At 39.6% G+C, this 15,081-nt stretch overlaps 1 protein-coding gene across 5 annotated transcripts in view; it reads right to left on the minus strand.

Moving 5' to 3' along the window:
* Positions 1-15,081, minus strand: part of foxn3 (forkhead box N3) — a 324,415-nt gene that overhangs the window by 296,070 nt on the left and 13,264 nt on the right. For 2 of the 5 annotated variants that reach the window (XM_078406932.1, XM_078406927.1), the window contains exon 1: positions 10,274-10,508. The exons of 1 other annotated variant lie outside the window; for it this stretch is intronic. The gene's annotated coding sequence lies outside the window, so the exon portion shown is untranslated. Of the gene's footprint in view, positions 1-2,132; positions 2,188-2,581; positions 2,668-10,273; positions 10,509-15,081 lie in introns of those variants that run through there. 2 more of the 5 variants (XM_078406930.1, XM_078406931.1) reach the window with 2 other exon arrangements.

Below are 15,081 nucleotides of genomic sequence, written 5' to 3' on the forward strand. Positions count from 1 at the left end.
GGGATTGTACATGCTAAATGCAGGAAAAATGTTCCCAATGTTGGGGGAGTCCAGAACCAGGGATCACAGTGTATGAATAAGGGGTAGGCCATTTAGGACTGAGATGAGGGAAAAAAAATCACCCAGAGAGTTGTGAATCTGTGGAGGTCTCTGCCACAGAAGGCAGTGGAGGCCAATTATCATATATCATATCATATATCATATATATACAGCACGGAAACAGGCCTTTTCGGCCCACCAAGTCCGCGCCGCCCAGCAATCCCCGCACATTAACACTATCCTACACCCACTAGGGACAATTTTTTACATTTACCCAGTCAATTAACCTACATACCTGTACGTCTTTGGAGTGTGGGAGGAAACCGAAGATCTCGGAGAAAACCCACGCAGGTCACGGGGAGGACGTACAAACTCCTTACAGTGCAGCACCCGTAGTCAGGATCGAACCTGAGTCTCCGGCGCTGCATTCGCTGTAAAGCAGCAACTCTACCGCTGTGCTACCGTGCCAATTCATTCAATGTATTCAAGAAAGAGTTAGATATAGCTCTCAGGGCTAACAGAATCAAAGGATATGGGGAGAAAGCAGGAACAAGGTACTGATTTTGGATGATCAGCCATGATCATGTTGAACGGCAGTGCTAGCTCGAAGGCCGAATGGCCTACTCCTGCACCTATTTTCTATGTTTCTAATCTGATCCTCAATCATCATAACTTTACACATCTACTTACTGAACCACTCAATTTCTGAGATGCTACAATTTCACTGTGCTGATTACGTTACTATGATGTTACTGCATTTGAAAAATTCTTACATTTGGTTCGTGAAAGGAACTAACCCACATCTTTCCATTGGTCACAGTTTGCTATTTTATGTTCATGTATGTGTTATCTCCGCATAAAGCCGAACCTCATTTGAAAACGGGCCACATTTCATGATAATTTGCGATATTGTTTTTTGATCATGTAACACCAGCCAGCTCAGTGACATGATCCGGAGAAATATAAAGAACCAAGCAACCATGATCAAAACTGTGTAGAAACAATAGAGCAAATATTTTTAATAAAACTGTTTTTAAAAGTTGGCAGTGACAATAAATGACCAACACACTAACAGTTCAACATAGTAATATTCTATTTTACAACACAACACATTTTCTTCAATAGTGATTACACTTCAAAAATAATTTATGGGCTGTAAAGTAGGTTGGGAAGGCACTGAAGGGAGATAGACAAATCCAAGCCTTCCCTTCTGATGATCATTTCAAACAAAAATATTTCATCTCTGTGAAGTAAGATTCTGAAATTTCACTGCACCTCATCATTCAAGAGCTGAACAATTACAATCCATCAGTTTTGAGTTTCATGGTATTTTTCTTTTCAACTTACTATACCACAAAAATAGCTGCATGAACCTCAGCCATTACCTTTTTTAGAGTTATTTTATTGAAATATTAATTGTCATTTGACTGACTGAAGTAAGGTTGAGACACTGTAGAGTAAGCAGCACCACTGGTATAAAGATAACCTTTTTAAAGCTCTGCACCCTTTCATATAAAGATAGTTCTTTTTTTCCTCAAGTAAATACATTTACAAGCTAGGAGGTGAGCAGGAAAATGGGACAAAACCAATTAATATTCTTATTAATGATAATTAACCCCAAAGCACATTCATTAAAGTGTCACTTTAAGAAAAAGAAGCCCTTGAGCAGTTGAGGCACAAATTGCATACATAAACCACAAAGCATTTCTCAAGCAGTTATTTCAACATATGGCTGCTGTGTGACGACTGATAAAAGCAGTTTGGAGCTGGAGAGTGAACAAAATGCCTTCCCACTCAATTAAAGCCATGTACAAACTACAATACTCCAACCATTTCCACAGTTGCTCCAACACAGATTGGATTATACAACTATTTTTAAGATGTGAAAAACTGATACAATCAAGGACCTCTGATACCAGAGCATAACATACTTTCAGTTTGAAGCTACTGAAACACTGCACGTTCAATACTCATTAAACAGAAAACGGCATCACTTTCTCCAAGTTTCCCTGAGCTTCAGGGTCGAACATGAAGATCAAAACTTATGGCTGGCGTTAAATATCTATAAACAAACAATTTTCTCTTTTAAAAACCTTTGAAAACAGAAGGCAACTGCCTACAGTCGGCAAATCATCGAATCCTTTTCACTTCCTTCAGTTCAAGAAAACAAGTGACTGACACATTTCCTGCCAATGGACCTTGCCTCAGATAAAACACAGCTTCCACCAACAGGAAATCCTTGAACATGCACATGTTGTTGCAAGACGCATTTGTGCACTTTTTTTATTGCAAGATTACACGTTTTCCAACTAAATAATTCCCCCCAAAGCCTTGTGAGGTTAACCAACTATTTTCATGGTGGTGAACTGTTTAAAATAAATGGTTTTATATATTTTTAATTTAATTTGAATTTATGTTGCCTTTCTGCTGCCTACCATTCAAGTAATTACACAGTTACAAATGCAGCCAAGACATCAGTCTTACTCTCCCATGAAAGAGGCTTAATCTACAGGTTTCAGAGAGAAGGTTAAAATCAACCTACGTTCTTGGGTCATCAGGCGGCAGTGCATTCATGCAGAGAAGACAAACCGTTAGGCAAAAGGCACAGAAAAGATAAACCGTTAGGCACAGAATGGATACTGCCAGGAATTATGTTCTCCATGACGCTGTCTGCAGCAAATTTTACATTTACATCGATTTAGTTTCTGAAACATTTCTGCTAACTTATCACTGGGAGTAAACAAACTAAATCCTTCAGTGTACTTTTCTCTTTTAATAAATGTTACAAAACAACATTTTTCTTCAGGAAAGAAAAACCTTGCCGACTATGGAGTTATGCTACCACGTCAGCAACTGAATAAATGACCTTCATTTGACAGGCACATACTCGGGTTTCAACAGATGACATGGGGAAAGCTAGCAAAGCCTAATGCTTTATGCATCTGAACAGAAATACAGATATCCTTTTTAAGGAGGTGGGGGTGTCTTATCTTTGTCGCCATGACAACTGTGCCTCTATCCAGTTATTGGACACCCTGAACTTCCTGTGTTAGCACAAATGAGCGAATCTGAACACTTCTGTTCCAGCCACACAAGTCTCTTGACAACAGTATCTTTCCACAAGAGGGCATGGTTTAAACTTCAGTAATGGCATAAACTACATTTAGAGACCAGACTGTCAATCTCTTCAAAGAATTTACTTCAAATCAGGGGTTTAAATAATATTCCGTTGCAAAGATTCAAAAGAATCATAATCACAGAGGAAATGGGCATTATGCCAAAAGTGCAAGTATTACTAATGGTGCTTTTGCATTCCATATTTTTGCAGATGGCATGAACGTTAAACACCATGTGGATTTCAATGTTTTAAATAAAAAGCTTTGTCACAAAGGAGAAAGAGCTGGAGCAGCTGGGCATCATGTCTCAATTACATTCCATGCAAGCACTGTATTAGCACATCTCCACTAAAGCACACCATCACATGAAATATTTTTCAAACAGAAATAAATCGATACAAGACGCCAGTTCCTCTCCAGTCTGAACACCACACCGTAGAATAATACAAAAGTTTGAGAAGATACGCAAGAAGTCTCACAGAATGGTTCAGGGATTACTGTTACTTAGACTGGAATGATGGGGCTTTTCCTACACCAGAGAAACCTAATGTGAGATTTAATAAAAATGCTTAAAGTCATAGTGTGTTCCCATGCAGAAAATAAACTTTCTAGCACCAGAAATCAATCAGATGGCAGAAATATTAGGTGATTGGCAAATGCTACGGAGCCAACGTGAGAATTTTTTTTTTTTTGAAACATGAATGATCAGGATTTGGAATGCCACTGTCTGGTAGGGTGGTGGACAGTAATACAAATGTAGACAGCATAGTCTCAATGCAGCAAATTTTGTTTTGTAGCGTGCTATGAATGAAATGAATATAAAAGCGTGAAGTTACATTAAATGACGTCTTTAAATTCACCGATGTATCAAAGATTCATCGATGAGTTTCAAGATTCACAAAATGTTTCCCAAACCTCAATGCATTATTTTATTTTCAAACGTCAATTCTTAAATAAGCCCATAGAGAAAATAAAGATCGATATCTTATGGAATTCATCAAAGACGTACAGGTGTGTAGGTTAATTGGCTGGGTAAATGTAAAAATTGTCCCTAGTGGGTGTAGGATAGTGTTAATGTACGGGGATCGCTGGGCGGCACGGACTTGGAGGGCCGAAAAGGCCTGTTTCCGGCTGTATATATATGATATGATATGATATGATAATGCCATAGAGGTGGCCACCACCTCTCCTATTCATCAAAATGTTTAGTTTGAATGCATTTGTTTAATTCCTTCCACTTACCCAATCCAAAAAATACAAGCATTTGAAATCATCAGATTGTAGCCAGAAGCTTTTCTAATGTATTAAACGAGAACACAGGCAGCTTGGTTAGGAACCTGCACGAATCTTTGACTCCCCGTCTCATTTATTCCAAATCTTCACTGAGCTTAAAGAGCTGTGTGGGTTCTCACCTTTTGATTCAAGTTTTATGGAAAAGTTTGGCAGCAATATTTGTTTTATCAATAATTTTTTTAAACGGGACCTACTTGTATGAAATTTACTACTGCGAATATTACACTTTTCATACTCCTTTATGGGATGTGGGTGCCTGCGGCAAGCCCAGCATTTATTGCTCAATCCTTAAATTAGCAGCATGAAGCAATAAACAGAACTGACTGCTTCTATCCTCAACCTCTTCCACTTTGACATCAACTCTAGAACAAACACAACTGTCCTCACAGTTCCTCCAAAACGCTAACGTAAACACTGATAGGTCTCAACAGATACCAGTTATCACCAAACTACAATTGAAATGGAGAAATAGTCAAATAACTGTTTGAATTCTGTTAGATTGCCAACTTGGCCGGCAGCAAAATAGTTAGCGATTTAACGAGGCATGGCCATAACCAGGGCTTTCCTTGGAAACGTAATTTGGATAAATGAAGAACATGCAGTTTCCTATGTGCTGTGTTCTCACAATAGATACACAAAAGTATTGGCAGAAACAAAGCTTAATTGTAACATTGTCATGTTTCTGCTTTACAATACATCTTTGAAAAACGAAATCTGTTATTCATATATTATTTACTTTCCTACAACCAACACCACCAAAAAGATTAACTAGTCATTAATCAGATTTCCAGGTTGCGAGACTGGCCTTGTTACTGTCTGACTACTATGTTTGCTTACACGACAAGCGACTGCACTTCAAAAGTAATGCACTGGCAGAGGAACACTTTTGAAATAGTCTGAAGTCCTGAAAGTCCCCATACAAATCATTTGATGCAGGCATCTTGGGATACTTTGAAGACTACTTCATTTAAAGTAAAATTACAAATGGAGAGAATGTTGGAGGTTTTGTCACCTTCCCCTCATAACAATTAAGATGATTAATTCCTTCAACTGAGAACACAATAAATATGAGCAGGAGTAGCTCAGGCAGTGTCAGAATGAATTGTGCCATTCAATTCAACCTCATCCACTGTTCCAGACAATTTCTGTCCAATACTCTTATCAATCTCAGCCTTGAATATGTTCCATGTCTGAGCATCCACAGACCTCGGGGGTGGTAAATACTGAAGATTTACAACACCCTAATGAAGGAGTCTCTTATCTCAGCTGTAATTACTCAGAAGCTTACTTTAAAACTGTGCTCCCCACTTCCAGACTTACCACCCAGAGGAAACACCCTCTCAGCAACTATCCTTTCGGAATCATACCCCCCACTTTTCTCAATTCCAATGAATTGAGATGTCACAGGACAATTCCCCATTCCAGAAATCAATCATGTTCACCTTCCAGTAACCATGACCCCAAAAGAGTAAAATTATTTTACAGACCACATTATAAAATTCACACTTAAAATTTACAGTGAAGTCATAAAATTTCACTGCAGTGATCATGCCTCTAAATTTGCCTTTTCTAAAATAGCACTTGAAAATGTTGTAGCTTTAATTTGTACATCTGACAAAATTACCACGGTGCCATTGTCATTTGTGCATCAAATATTAATGTTGGTATAATGCATTATTTTTTAAGGACAGCTATTGGAAATTGTATTGCAACACGCAAGTTGCCTAATAGGGGTTCACAACCAAAGGCAGTCCTTCTTATCTTGTCAAATACCATATTCCATTACTCAAATGTTTTCAAAAATGATGGTTATGACTACTGAAATAATTTGATTTGAAATAATTAATTTGTTATTGATAGGTTTTTATGACAAGCTATTCCTTTTGTTCTCACATGTGTTCCCCTGAAATCACAACAGTTCCCACGGCATGGCAATTACAGCTGTTTGCAACCCAAGGTTTTGAAAACTACACAAATACTCCTACATCTGTGCTGTGCCATTCGATGTCTCCATTTACTTGAGATCAAAAATATTCTAACATTGTTGAACCTCTCATTCTTCATCATTCAAAAATACTCTGAATAGAACAATTTAATTCATTAGCATTGCTTCAACATGTGGTGATATGGAAAAATGGTCATTATATAAACCAACTTTCAAATAAATCCTCCAAAAAGATTACTTATTCAATTCAAACTAATATGGTAAACCTAAAGTGCGTTATTGGTTTTATTCTTTGCTTTGGGGCAAATTCTACCAAATCTGCCAATTGCCCAGTGAGCAAAAACACAGTGTGTGCAGCTTTGAACACTCAAGGAAGAAGCAACAAGCTACGTGCTTATCAGATCCCACCATTTTCACTGTTTTGTCTTCTCCACTTATCACCCCCAACCTTGGTTAATATCTACTGCCCTCTCGCCCCCTCCCTCCTTATATGCAATCACCTATTGCTTGCCAGCTCTTACACCACCCCTCCACATTACTGTTTTTGCCAACTATCTCCCCTCTATCATATCATATCATATCATATATCTACAGCCGGAAACAGGCCTTTTCGGCCCTCCAAGTCCGTGCCGCCCAGTGATCCCCGTACATTAACACTATCCTACACCCACTAGGGACAATTTTTACATTTACCCAGCCAATTAACCTACATACCTGTACGTCTTTGGAGTGTGGGAGGAAACCGAAGATCTCGGAGAAAACCCACGCAGGTCACGGGGAGAACGTACAAACTCCTTACAGTGCAGCACCCGTAGTCAGGATCGAACCTGTGTCTCCGGCGCTGCATTCGCTGTAAAGCAGCAACTCTACCGCTGCGCTACCGTGCCGCCCTACTCCGCTCTACTCCATCAGTCAATTGCCCTGACCCACTGAGATCCTCCAGCAACGTGTTTTTTGCTCAGGATTCCAGCATCTGCAGTTTCTTGTGTCTCTAATGTACATGCTGGATTCCTTTCAGAGATTTTCACCTCTGGAGGAAAATAAATGAGGTCCCTATAGTACTCACTGGATAATTTTTGGTTGCCATGGATACCTTCACCTGGCAGTTCCCCAAAATGATCCAACCAAGATAAACCAAAAGATTTCTGTCTTCAAATAAGGAAAAACAAGTGAAGCTTATGTGACACGTATTTTTTTAAACAAAAGATCCAAGAAATTTAGTCCAAAATGCATACTTCGTCACTGTGTGTTATTTACCTAGACTGCATCTTATTACTCCAAGAAAAAGCTTTTTTTTTACAGCCCTCCAGACTTTGGGAAAAAAATCTGACAACGATCAAACACAAATGTTCATGCAGATATGCAGATAAAGGCATGTAGCAACAAACATAACTGTGTAGATGCCAATTCACCTAGGATGTTCCAAGAAAAACTTGTGTACAAAAAGAGTACATTGTTTCAACTGAAAATCCCATGCAAAAGTGGCTAAAAACCATAAAGCAAGGATACAGAGTTGAAAATTATTCTACACAAGGCAAGGCAAATCAAGAAGCAGTGACTATGTGTCGGCTATTTTGGATTTTAAAATTCTGCAATCTGTAGCAGGACAAGATCACACATTCCACGCATCTTAAATAGTGAATTCTGATATTATTTAAATCTACATGTTATATAGTAGTAGGGAGCAGCTTATTTTAATTGTACAATATATTTGTATTAATTTGGGACCAATCTCCCACAAACAACCATTCAACTGTTTTCCTGAGAGTCAAGATGCAATGAGAATTCCCCATACATCTAAAAAAAAGATATATATAATCTAGTGGAGTTTGATAGTTAGAATTAATCTGAATCACTGGAACATGGACAAAATTTAATTATCACATCTGATATAAAGATAAGAATCACTTTCTGTAAAAAAGAGTGGGAGGTATGATTAGTAATTTTACAGATGACACAAAAGTTGGTGGTATTGTCGATCGTGGGGAAAGTTGTCTAAGTCTGCAGCAAGCTAGTGGTCATATCACTCGTCAGATGCAGTCTGAGGAAGGGTTCTGACCCAAAATATCACCTACTCCTTTTCTCGAGAGATGCTGCCTGACCCACTGAGTTACCCCAACATTTTGTGGCCAATGATCAGATCATTAAATTGGGCAGAGTATTTGCAGATGGAATTTAATCCCAACATGTGTGCGGTAAGGCATTTTGGTAGATCAAATAGGGAGAGAACATTACAGTAAATGGTAAGGTACTAAGGAAAGTTGATGAACAGTGATCTTGGAGTTCTTGGAGGTGATCTTGGAGTTCGTCAACTTTACCTAAAAGTGACAACACAGGTAGGTAACCACAGGTGGTGAAGAAGGCACACGGCATGCTTGCCTTCATAGGTTGGCCATAGAATATAAAAGTTGAGATAGTGTGGGATGAGTATTGTGTGCAGTTCCAGTTGCCAAGCTATAGAAAGGATGTGGTTGCACTGGAGAGAGTGAAGAGGAGAAGCAGGTTGTTGTTCGGGGTTCCTTAGTTATGGATATAGATTGCATTCTGGGCTTGTGTTCCCTGGAGCAAAAGAGATTGAAGGCTGCCCTGATCGAGATATATATATACTAAGAGGACAGATAGTTGGAACGTTTTTTTCCCAGCATAAGGATTAAAAAATAAGGCAACAGAGTGAGGGGGGGGGGGTGGACAAGGAATTTAAATGGGATCTGAGGGAAGGGGATTAAACCTAGCAAGTGGCTGATATCTGTAACTCGCCCAGAAGAAGTGGTGGAGTCAGATACAGTCACGACATTTAAGGGGCATTTGGACTGGGCAAGGCAGCGAATGGTATGAACCTAATATGGGCAATTGGGATTAGTGTTGGTGAGCAAAAGTGTCAGCATGGATGTGGTGGGCCATTTCTGTGCTGTACAACCCGAAGACTCAAAGCTAAAAGATCTATTCAGAATTTGCACTATAAATAAAAGAGCAACAGGAGAATGAGGGGGAAAAAAGAGGCCGTAGGGCAACAACAACCTGAGGCTTTAAAGTTTAGAGAGTACTTCACTTGATAAGGTGTTGACTTCCCTTCATTTATAAATATACGTCAGGTCAGGCAGAGCAGCCGATTCCTGTCCTAAATCAAAACTAAAACCAAGGGAAAACCAGAGATCAGACACCGTATTTACACATTTTCATTCTCAACATCCTGCAAACCCACCACTGACAATCTGTGACCGACCGTGCCGTCATTAAACGTGCACTGCGAACTTCAGGTATTGAAATGCACCGACTCAAAACAAACGTCCGTCAGTTTAAACAAGGGGGGCAATTCGTTTTTTATTTCGTAAACGAAAGTGAATACCTCTGTTCACTAAACTGGAAACAACGAGGAACTACAGACGAGGAGTGGAGTACGTGGTTATTTAATAAATGCAACTCAGCAAGTGAGCAGAATAAATCAGAAGTGGTGGTTGCTATTGCTCAGATTTCTAGTTTCACTGAACTGGAAGCATATAATAAATGACAGCCGCCACAGGGAACGACGGAATGGCCCGTCCTTTACGGATTTTTTTTACACAGGAGTGCGGAAAAAAAGGCAGGTTTGCACACAAACGCCGTCTGCCTCCCCGTGTACAGCGCAGGCTCGCCAACAATAAGATAAACAGTGGTGCAAAACGCTGTAACGTTGGCCGTGCTCTTTTTGATAGATCCGACCTGGACACTGAGATATTCTCAAAGCATCACTCAGGTATGTGTAGAATTAAAATCGTGCACTGCAGCAATAACCCCCCGCCGATGGCAAATATATATATATTAGCCCGAGCGCCCGCGAACATAATGCAATCAAGAGCCGGTGCAAGGATTAAAACCTCGACTGAGATGCTGATTTAGTAACCTTTTTAATCCCGAACTCGGCGTGCTCCCTCCTCTCCTCTCCTCTGCTAGTGCACTCCGCATCCGCCCTGGCTACAAAATAACCATTTCAATCTCATATTCCTCCAGGTAATCCTCGCATACTGGACTGCTGTGTTTTAATCCTTTCGAGCTGCTCAAATAATATTCCAACCAGTGTAAAAATCGCAGCCGCACACTGATGTCTCCTCGATTCCTTTCTGTCCTTTTCCAACTCATCGCACCACACGGGGTAAAAGGGATGTCCTCTGGGTCCTAACGCTCGCCGCCGCGCACAACACTAACACAACGGGCGGTGACTCCAGTGCCCACTAACGCCTGGCAAGTTCTCGTTTTCCGGAAACAGATGTTTTCTGTTCAATTCAGTTCAGTTCAGTTTTAATGTCACGTGTACCGAGGTACCGTGAAAAGCTTTTTTTGTTGCGTGCAAACCAGTCAGCCGAAAGACAATACATGATTACAATCAATCCCATTTACAGTGAGTATAAGAAAATAACTGCAGATGCTGGTACGAATCGAAGGTATTTATTCACAAAGTGCTGGAGTAACTCAGCAAGTTGGGCAGCATCTCGGGAAGTTCTCTCCCGAGATGCTGCCCGACCTGCTGAGTTACTCCAGCACTTTGTGAATAAATACCATTTACAGTGAAGGGATACACGATAAGGGAATGAGGTGGGGATTCTTTCTCAGGGACAGACGTTCAACACAAGTGATTCAGCGAGACTATTCACAATTCGACGAGACAATTCACAGACTTCCACGTTTAAAAGAAAGTATTAACGGAGAACCTTTTAATAAGACACGGAAACACATTTCTACATTTGGACGCATGCTTTTGTGCATCTTCCACCCAAGGCACTTTGCACATTTTTCACCTTGTCCTACATGCCTTCTCTGCTTTGGAAGTTGGTCACCAAAGGCAGTATTTTCCACTGGAGCAGAACATCGATTCAGCTCCAGACATTGTAGCCATCCCATTCTATCACACCATCAAGCCACCTTTACAGATTTGGCCTCTTGACCAAATTAGGTGGAAACACGCTCCAAAAAAAGTATCCACCATCATCTTGTGTCGGAAGAAACTGCAGATGCTGGTTTAAATCGAAGATGCTGGAGTAACTTAGCAGGACAGGCAGCAACTCTGGAGAGAAGGAATGGGTGACGTTTCAAGTCGAGACCCTTCTTCAGACTGAAGGGTCTCGAGAGAAGAAATGGGTGATGTTTCGGGTAAAGACCCTTCTTCAGTCTGAAGAAGGGTCTCGACCCGAAACGTCACCCATTCCTTCTCTCCAGAGATGCTGCATGTCCCGCTGAGTTACTCTGGTATTTTATGTTAATCCTTCATCTTCATCTTCTCTGGCTTCACCCCATCAAAGTTATTTCCCTTGTTTATCTGAAGAAGTCTTGACCTGAAACCCATTCCTAATCTCCAGAGATGCTGCCTGTCCCGCTGAGTTACTTTTGTGTCCATCTTCGGTGTAAACCAGCACCTGCAGTTCCTTCCTACACACTCACTTTTGCAGGGTTAACCCTGGGTCTTTGGCCTGAAATGTTAACTGTTTCTCTTTCAGTCTATCCTGCTGAATGTTCCTAACATTTTCTGATTAACCCCCAAAAAGTCACTTGCAATGAAAATTTTGGGATAAATAGTTCCAGGATTGGGTTTCAAACGGAAGTTGTACAATTTGGGAGATCTACATCAGTCATTGTTCATCACTAAATGTGCAGCCATCTTCTTATGTGGGCATTGCACTCACCCGAACAACACTAGCTATCTGTCTCAAAGGAAACAAGGAATGAAAAGGTGCTTTGTATATTTTGTACAATAACAGATGGCCAGGAGATGAATTACAGACACGTGAAGGGTCAGTTTTTGGTTTTGAATTCCATGCACATTTGTTCTTCTGAACTCCTACATAGAATCAAAGCAAAACTCAAACCATTCTACCCCTAACCGCCTATTTTTCTACAAGAATTTTCTGATTTTCAATTGACACTATCGAGATCCATGCAGACTAAAAACATTAAATGAACTGCTGCGATTGTGTCTTTTGATCCCTCACATGGTGATAAAGCTGTACTCTGCTTATTCAACTCCAAAACAAAGTACCAATACATCTGCAGGTAACAACTAGTTAGCCTGACAGAAAGGTTTATACAGTCCGAAAGAGATTCCAAGCTTATTTGAATGCACTAGAAACTTATGCATTTTGGCATCTCAGACGTTTTATTTGATGAAGCTATTCAGTTTTGCAGCAGAGAGATAGTGAAGCTGAGGCAAACCCCCCCTCTATTCCAAGCAATACAATGATAACTATTTAAATTGGTAGTTTATAGTGGAACTATTGAAAAAAAGAACTACTTAAATACAGGAACTATGTACCACAAATGTTACTTATGAGGGTGACAAAGCAACTGCAGATGCCGGTTAACATTTTTAAAAGTGCTGAAATACCTCAGCAGGTCAGGCAACATCTCTGGATGATATGGATAGGTGATGTTTCAGGTCGGGATGCTTCTTCAGACTTCCTCCGAAGAATTTGAAGAAAGGACCCAACACAAAACATTGCTTATCAACATCCTGCAGAGATACTGCCTGACCCGCTGAGTTTGTAGTAATAGTTTATATATTGTTACGTATACCGAGGTGCAGTGAAAAACATTTTGTTGAGTTACTCCAGTATCTTTGTGTTTGTTTTTAAATTATGGGGGTGCTTACATCAATCTACAAAATGGAGAAGATTGAGAAGTTAATCTCTCCCAATCACCATGGAACGAGCTGCCAAAGGAGGTGGTTGAAGCAGGTATTATTACAACGTTTAAAAAACATTTGGACAGGTTCATAGATAGGATAGGTTTAGAGGGATATGGGCCAAATGCAGGCTGATGGGACTGGCATAGATAGAACATGTTGGTTGCCATGAACAAGTTGGGCCAATGGGCCTGTTTCCACACTGTATGACTCTAAATCTGCCAGCGTGCATGTTACTCTGATCAGTTTATCAATTTGCCTCGTCCAGAAAGAATGTTAAATGGAGGGAGGAAATAATTAAAACTGTACTAACATTGAAAGAATTGTGCTACATGAGCAATTTCTGTTGATCACAAGTTTATTTCACACAAAATATCCTCTTCCCACTTAAATTATTTTATTTATATTTTACACGGCACTTGCCAAGACAAATTAAATATGTTTTGTAGCCATAAGAATAATTGCAAAGCTTTTGCTAATATAGAACTCAAGATGCAAGGATTTTGCATGTGAAGTTTGTATATATCTGTTGCTAAGATGGTAAAGTGTAAATTATTTCCAATTTACGCACGGGTTAAAAATTTTAGGTCAATTTATCATAATAATCTCCTGTCCAAGTTAAGTTTAAAATAGAAACACTAAAACAAGGACACGAGTTGTGCCAAAATCCTTGTAACTAAGGAGACTATTTACATACACCAGCAGTTCAGCTTTTTCCCCAATCAATATTTATATGGATTCCTTAAGATTAAGCCTATATAAACATTGGAACCTTCACTAATGTCAGCTTCCATGTCCAGACATATATTGAAGGTCAACTAAAATTTATGGATCAGGAAGACAACATGTGATTCTCCTCATGGCAACACACTTCTGAGCTGATTGCTTGCACATCTGCAGATCACGTCATCTTCATTTATTGTTATAACAGAGTACATGACTTCTTGATAAAAGAAAAGGTGTACCTATCTTTAGAAGAGATAAGGTAGACCAATCAAACTTTGGCATATCATTGATTTGGTATGACCTGTAACAAAATTTTCATCTTAATTTTTTGCAGTTGAGAAATTACAAATTTGAAGTGTGGCATGAATGAAGATGTTAGGTCTTAAGTCTTTGAGGATAACGCTCTAAATAAGAGGATTGAAATCTGATATTTCAGTCACCAGAGAAATTATTTTTAAAATATAAAACAAAAAAATCAGAAGGTATTCCGAAATTGATGATTATACAAAATAGGTGTAAATATCTTTCCCTTGTTGTTGGAGAAGCATTCTACTCTAACCTGCTAAAATTTAAAGAAGACATATATTGTTCAATATAACAAACATAACAGCCCTTACTGCATTAGCAATCTGAACTTGCAAAAAAAAGACTCCAATTTAAGGCTGGCAGGTGGCAGGTTCCAATTTCACAGCTTAAAAGATTTTAAGTACTGAAATATTATTGCATGGTAAATATATACATTTGTGGTCAGAAGCCTTTCGCCTGCAAAACAAAACAATACAATAAGGCAGCACCTGCCATAGATTGAATGTCATGTCATAAAATGTCAGAAAATTTCCTAACACGGGGAAACCAACAGCAAGAAGGGGTGACGAAAAGGGAGAAACAGAAGGTTTTAGACGAGTGTCAGCACAACACTGGGAGCAGAAAAACATCTGGGGAAGTTTCAGTATGAGGTGGAACAATAGCAACGTTGGATCATTTGCGGCAGGGCTTCCCATGAGATAGGAACTGCAGCTGGAGCAATCAAAGCAAGCAGAACTATAAGGTAATAAAGAGGAAGGAACCCATCACAGAACTAAATCAAAGAGCAGATCAAGCTCATGCAGTGCCCAAACTTGAGGACAAGGGAACCTTCAAGGTGGTTTTCTTCTAGTATTACACACAGGAAGAAGCTTCCATGGTGCAATCCCATCATACCTATTTGCCCTCTTATTTCTCTGAAGCCCTGTAATTTGTCACATACGCCCAATGAACTCCCCACGGATTCTTTAATCATTTACCAGTACAAAAAATAATTTACAATAGCCACT

Source organism: Rhinoraja longicauda, chromosome 10 (assembly GCF_053455715.1).
Source record: "Rhinoraja longicauda isolate Sanriku21f chromosome 10, sRhiLon1.1, whole genome shotgun sequence".
NCBI lineage: Eukaryota > Metazoa > Chordata > Chondrichthyes > Rajiformes > Arhynchobatidae > Rhinoraja > Rhinoraja longicauda.